Source organism: Penaeus vannamei, chromosome 30 (genome assembly GCF_042767895.1).
Source record: "Penaeus vannamei isolate JL-2024 chromosome 30, ASM4276789v1, whole genome shotgun sequence".
NCBI lineage: Eukaryota > Metazoa > Arthropoda > Malacostraca > Decapoda > Penaeidae > Penaeus > Penaeus vannamei.
The window spans coordinates 11,754,301-11,761,800 of record NC_091578.1 but is presented as its reverse complement, the minus strand read 5'-3'; positions in this window follow the sequence as shown (position 1 = coordinate 11,761,800).

Sequence of the window (7,500 nt, the reverse complement as noted above, 5' to 3'; positions counted from 1 at the left end):
AATGTGAAAAGAAAACGAAAAAGGAAAAAGATATTAAAAAAAGAATAAGGAAAAAGAAAACGAGACAAGAAATGAAACAGTAAAAAATACTAACGGGGAAAATAAATATGAAAAAGAAAGCTAGAGATAAAGAAGAGAAAAAGATAAAAACATGATTTAAAAAGAAATGTTGTTATAACAGTCCCGTAAGTACTCTAGACATGAAACTGCATTCTTAATTAAAAGAGTTTCTGTTAACTTGTATCGCTGTCAAATGTGTATTTTGAATCTGACCTTAACATAGAGTACACATAAGAGTGACTATCCCTTGCTATCACGTTCTTATTAACAGCATTCGAGGAAACTGCGGCAATAAACAAAATTATTTACATAATTTAAGAGATTCTAGGATATCTTACTTTTTTTATCACTGGAATTATACAACTACGCGGGAGAGTGATATGAAAGAGAGAGTGAGAGAAAAGAAAGAAGTATAGAAAAGAAGAAAGAAATAAGATAGAAAAGAAAAAAGAAAGAAAGAAGATAGAAGAGAAAAGAAAAAGAAAAAAGAATGAACAGATAAAAAAGAAAGAAAGCATGAAAGAGAAAGACAAAAGCAAGCCACAGCACGAGCTTTCGCACAACGAGCGTGGGTTGAGCGACCTCCATTTTTGTCCCGCTTTGGGTTCACTTGTCTCGAACTCCGAGCGGCGGCCTGTTCACTTAAGAAATGAGATAAGGGCGTCTGTTGTCTTTTCTTTCCTCCTTCTTTTCTTCTTCTTCTTCTTCTTCTTCTTCTTCTTTTTCTTCTTCAGCTTCTTCTTCTTTTTTTCTTCTTCTTCTTCTTCTTCTTCTTCTTCTTCTTCTTCTTCTTCTTCTTCTTCTTCTTCTTCTTCTTCTTCTTCTTCTTCTTCTTCTTCTTCTTTCTTCTTCTTTCTTCTTCTTCTTTTTCTTCTTTTTCTTCCTTTTCTTCTTTTTCTTCTTTTTCTTCTTTTTCTTCTTCTTCATTTTCTTCTTATTATTATTATCATTTCTTCTTCTTCTTTTTCATTTACAGGATGTAAAATTGTTTGTTTATGGTTTTTCCTTTTTATTCCTATGAGATTAATTTAAAGTGACATCTATTTTGTAACCTTTGTGTTCTATTTTTTGTTATGCAAAAAGAGAAAAAGAGAGAGAGAGAGAAATAGAAAGAATGAGAGTGAGAGAGAGAGATAGCTAAAGAGAAAACGAAATAGAACAAGAAAAAAGAAGAAAAAGAGAAAGAAAAAAAGAAAGAGAGAGAGAGAGAGACAGACAGACAGACAGATATAGAGACAGACAGAGAGACAGACAGACGGACAGATACAGAGACAGACAGAGAGACAGAGAAAATGAACGGACAAATACAGTAAGGAAAAAAAAAAACAACCATCGGGAAGACTTTTCAAAAAAGTGCTAGAACCACCTCCCCCCTCCCCCCGCCACCCCTGCCTCCACTGTGTCACAACGCAAAGCCATCTGCGTTCCTCCCGCTCCTCGAAAGCGTCCTAATGAGCGAAACTTGCAAACGCACTCGGAAACAACGCAAGCGCGCCATCCGCACCCACGAGACTCGGCCCACGCGACGGAATTTCAACCAATACAAACATATTTTTTTGTTGTTGTTGTTGTTGTTTTATATTTTTTTCTTTCAATTTTTTGGTATGTATGTTTTTTCTCTTTTTTTCAGAACGCGCCGCTTCAGAAATAGTAGCGATCATGCCATGTAGAAGAGCAGCTTTAACGAAACGGCATTCGTGATGAAATGTTTAGCATGCAAACACCAGGCTTTGTGTTCATGGCGTTCGGAATCGCGTTTTTTACCTTTTGTTTTATTGAGATTACAAGGTGTTTTTAGAACGCTCCGAGGCGTGGATTCTGCAAAGGAGATATCATATATGTGTACACGCGCAGGCATAGTCACATACGTACATGGGTAGATAGATAGATAGATAGGTAGATAAATATAGAAATAGATACATAGATATAGATATATATGTGTCAGTATGCGTGTGTGTGTGTGTGACCCAGCTATATGTACATCTAATTACAATATACATATATATAATCTTACATGTTTGTCACATACGTATCTTTATACATACATATACATATGCATATACGGCTGACCATTGCTTCCCCTGTTCATTCCTCTCTTCTTGCCACACCGACGTGACCTGACCACCTAACAATTGTATAAATACTCCTCTATTTACCTCTTCTCATGTTAGCAATGTTGCAATGTGTTCGTCATGACTTCCACACGTATGGGTGTGTGTCTGCGGACGCATTCGTATGTGCTCTCGTCTGTGCCACGCATCCCGGCCGAGAAACTAACCCGTACCCGACGCACCGTTCCCTCACAGTGTTCAGACCTGCTCCCTTCACTCCGTGTTCTCTGCTCGACGCGTGTCTGTCTGTCTGTCTCTCGCGCCCTCATCTTTCTGCCAGAGCACCCATGCACGGACGCAGCCCTTGACACCGAATCCCGTGAATCACTTTAAAAAGAAATATGAGTGTCGGAACTGAGAGAAGATGAGCGGAGAGGAGGCCCGGCATGCCCGCCTGGCAACGCTTATTTGGACATACATCTGTCCATGCGGAGATTTGTTGGCAGGTTGGGAAACGCGCTGAATATTCATTGACGCATGGTATTAAAATCATTGTTGTTGCTGTCATCATTACTATTATTGTTGTTGTTGTTCCTGGTATCATAATTATTGTTATTATTATTATCATTATTATTATTATCATTATTATTATTATTATCATTATTATCATTATTACCATTATTATTATTATTATTATCATTATTATCATAATTATTAGTCATCATTATGGTAATGATGATGAGGATTATGGTTATTGGTATCATTATCATAATCATCACATGACTATCATCATTACTATTATCATTATAGTTATCATTATCATAATTGTTGTTGTTGTTATCATTATTGTTATTATCATTCTCCTTATTACTATTATTTCTATGTCTATTATCATTATCTATCTATCTTTCTATCTATTTGTCTATATAATCTATCTATTTATCTATAAAAGTATATATATGTAATATATATATATACATATATATATATATATATATATATATATATACATATATACATATATATATATATATACATATATATATATATATATATATATATATATATATATACATATATATATATATACATATATATATATATATATATATATATATATATATATATATATATATATATATATATGTGCGTGTGTGTGTGTGTGTGTATGTGTATACATACATACATATATATATATATATATATATATATATATATATATATATATATGTGTGTGTGTGTGTGTGTGTGTGTGTGTGTGTGTGTGTGTGTGTGTGTGTGTGTGTGTGTGTGTGTGTGTGTGTGTGTGTGTGTGTGTGTGTGTGTGTGTGTGTATGTATGCTTGCTCTTCCATTCGTTCTGTCTGTTTCCCTCTTCTCCCCCATTATTTCTCTCTTTCATCACTCCTCCCTCTTCTTCTCTTCTCCCCCTCCCTCCTTCCTCTCTCTCGCCCCCTCTTTCCCGCGCAAGCAAGCAAATCCTTGAACTCATAAGCGCTAATTGGCCGAACGGGATCCAATCGGCTATCAGCTCTCGGAATAGGTTCCCATCACTCCCGGCGAACATCAGCTGTTTAAATCTTTATCGCCGCGTCTATTACTGCCGGACTCACTGCAGGGGAAAAGGAGATGACGTCAGAGCTTGTTTGTCTGGAACGAGGGTTGATTTCGTCATGTTTTCCTCCGTGTCACGAGTGGAAATGTATGGGTGTTTGTTGGTCGTATTTCTATCTGCCTATAAGGACACGCAAACACACATATAAATGCATGCACACAAACAAACAAACAAATAAACACAAAAAAATACACATACACAAATACACGCACACACACACACACACACACAAACAAACACACACAAAACACACACACACACACACACACACGCAAACACACACACACACACACACACACACACGCAAACACACACACACACACACACACATACACACACACACACATATATATATATATATATATATATATATATATATATATATATATATATATATATATATATATATCTTTCCTTCGTCGCTAATTCTTCTTATACACGTATAAAAGAGAGAGTTTTCCTTACAAACCCGTTTCCCGTTTACTCGTGAGACTCAGACAGACAAATAAATCTTCGGAAACTTTTAAATCAAGTCCCGAAAGACAGCTTTCACGAGAAGACCTCTAAGAGCTTGTTTGCTTTTTCGTGTGTATTTCCGACAAGCAGAAGAGATCTTGGAACATATTTGCTTTAAGATGTCTATTCGTGTGAATTTTCCTCTCTCGTTTGCGTGCTCTGTGACGAAGCAAGAGGCTGATTGCGTGTTGATTTTCGCTCGCAGTGTCTATTTGAAGTCCTTATCTCGAACGCCGAGAGTTGGTGTCGTGTGCTCTGGCTGGCGTATTCGTGTTTGTCTGTTTGTTTGATGGGATGTTTGCGAGTGCGTGTTTGTTTGGCGAGGTTTGCGTAAGGGCGTTTTTTTGGGGGTAGTGGGGGTTGGATTGTTGGGATGCTAGTTTTTTTTTTTAATGTTGCTTGTGCTCGTTAATATCTTGATATATCAGTATGTACAATCAGGAACACTGGATCTTCAACGAATCATGTGACTGTTTTTGTCCATTGATAAGTTTCATAACATAATAAATGCGCCTCGAAAGCACGGTGTGACTGTACATAAATGCTAGTTCGAAGGCCAAAAATGTATCGTCGCATTTGCAGCAAATATGTGTCGCGTGTGTTCCAGTTTTAATTATGTTTGGCTTCATACAAGGTCGATTGATTCATCATTGTCATATCTAATTGAGTATAAATGAACTGCATTTTTGGATATACTTACATTCATATATTTACATAATCTTGTACTCTGTACTCTAAACTGAACTCCTTTCTCATCGTGGCAAAGTTACATTTGGGAGCTAGGTCATGTTTGGCTCATGCAATACCCCGAATAACATCGTTATATTTCAATGAATTATTACCAAATATAAAATCTTTATTTAGTATCTGTATTCTCTACTAGTGTAGCCAATCCTATATCTTGCACTCTCATTTTGTGTACTTGGTCTTGCTAGTGTACCCAATCCTGTAACACTACTTTTAAACTAATGAATTCGTTCCTATAACGTTGTCGCATTACTTTCCTATTATAACGTTCTTGCAACGTTTCTGTATCTCTGCATTATTACAACGTTTCTGTAATTCTGTACATATATAAACGTTGCATTATAACAACGTTCCTAACAACTTCTCTATCCATCAATCTATCTATCTATCTACCTATCTATGCCAGGTGCATCCGGGCCTTGGCTGGCTTGGCTTCACCCCTTGAAGCGCGGGTTACACGAGGCCTCCTGGGTGTTGCATATTATAGGCGTGGCTCTTTCTCGGTCTTCCCGGATCTCTGTCGCTGCTTGTATTTGCCCGTCTGTCTGTCTGTCTCCATGTCTGTTTCTCGCTGTGTCTGTATTCTTTCTATTTCCCCAGCTGTATGGATGTCTGTGTGTTTGCCTGTTTATCTGTCTATCTATATGTTTATATGTGTTTGTAAACATATATTTATACATTTATACATATTTATAAATAGATAAAGAAATAGATAGATGAGAGATAGATAGGTAGGTACGTAGATAGAAAAATAGATAGATAGACAGATACATAGATAAACAGATTAATAAATATACAGATATGTAGATAAATAGACAGATAGAGACAGAACGAGAAAGAAAGACACACGCACACACACACAAACAAACACACACATACACAAACAAATACACACACACAAACACACACACAGTATATCGATGTCCTCATGCATATTTCCATGTGTGTGTGGTAAGAGAAAGGGGATGTACATATATAAACAAATGTAAGTATAGTGTGTGTCTGTGAAAATAAACATTCAGCTTCTTAAACTTTGCATAGTCAGACAAATGCAGAGATATAGAAAAGGTATGAATGAGAATGAATATCTTCACAATACAAGATATGCATTTGACCGGTCAAATACATCTCTTGTATTGTGAAGATATTCATTCTCATTCATACCTTTTTCTACGTTTGTCAACATGAATACGGTTCAAATGCAGATATCAAGGTTATGTGCGAGCGGGCGCAGTGCAGGCTCTGGGAGCAGATTAGAAAAAGTAAAAAGTAAAAAGATGTACTTGTCTAGATAAAAGACTGATAAATGGGTAGAGACATGCGTACACAGACTCTCATACACTGAGACGCATACATGCAGGCGCCCACGCACACGTGCACACGCATACGCCCAGGTGCAGGCGCAAAATTATACACAAACACACACACACACACAAAAACACACACACACAAACACACACACACACACACACACACTCACACACACACACACTCACACACACACACAAACATACACACAAACACACACACATACAAACACACACACAAACACACACACACATACACACAAACATACACACACACACAAACATACAAACACACATACACACAGACGCGCACACACACACACACAAACACACACACACTCAAACATACAAACACACATACACACAGACGCACACATACACACAAACATACAAACATATCCGATATCTATGCCACGCTTCGAGCCTCCCTAGTATACAAGAGACTCGCCCACCCAACGAAATCGTAGATATATATTCCTTACACATAAAATCATAAAAATGTTAGACCGAAGTAATCCTCTGAAATGTATTGTTGACACGTATCTGAGTTTGAGAAATGTCACTGTGATGTGTTGGGCAGACACGGAACATGGCTGAGAGGCATTCAGGAAGAGGTTGTAGACGGATTACACACACACACACGCACACACACACATACACACACACACACACACACACATACACACATACACATACACACACGCACACACACACACACACACATACACACACACACACACACACACACACACAAGCCCAAAAGCTTTCCCAAATTTCACTTTATTTCCCTTTCCTTCATCCTATCGTCTGACAATTTTTCCCCATTAAATTACATCAAAGACAATTCGCCACACTGATCTCTTATTGTACGCAAATGTATGCTGGTCTATATATCAAGCTTATTGGTGTTTTAATGCATGTAAATATAGATGAATTTGCAAATTGACTGGTCGCTAAAATATGATCCAGTTCTTTAGAGTATGAAAATGCAATTTAGGAAATCAGTCGTGTATCTTTTTTTATGCAGATCTACTGTCGATAACCTTGTGTGTGTGTGCGTGTGTGTGTGCGTGCGCGCGCGTGTGTGTGTGTGTGTTTGTGTGCAAGCAAGCGCGCGTGTGTGTGTGTGTGTGCGTGTTTGTGTGTGTGTGTTTGCATGTGTGCGTGTATGTGCGTGTGTGTTTGTGGGTAGGACACGCCCACAG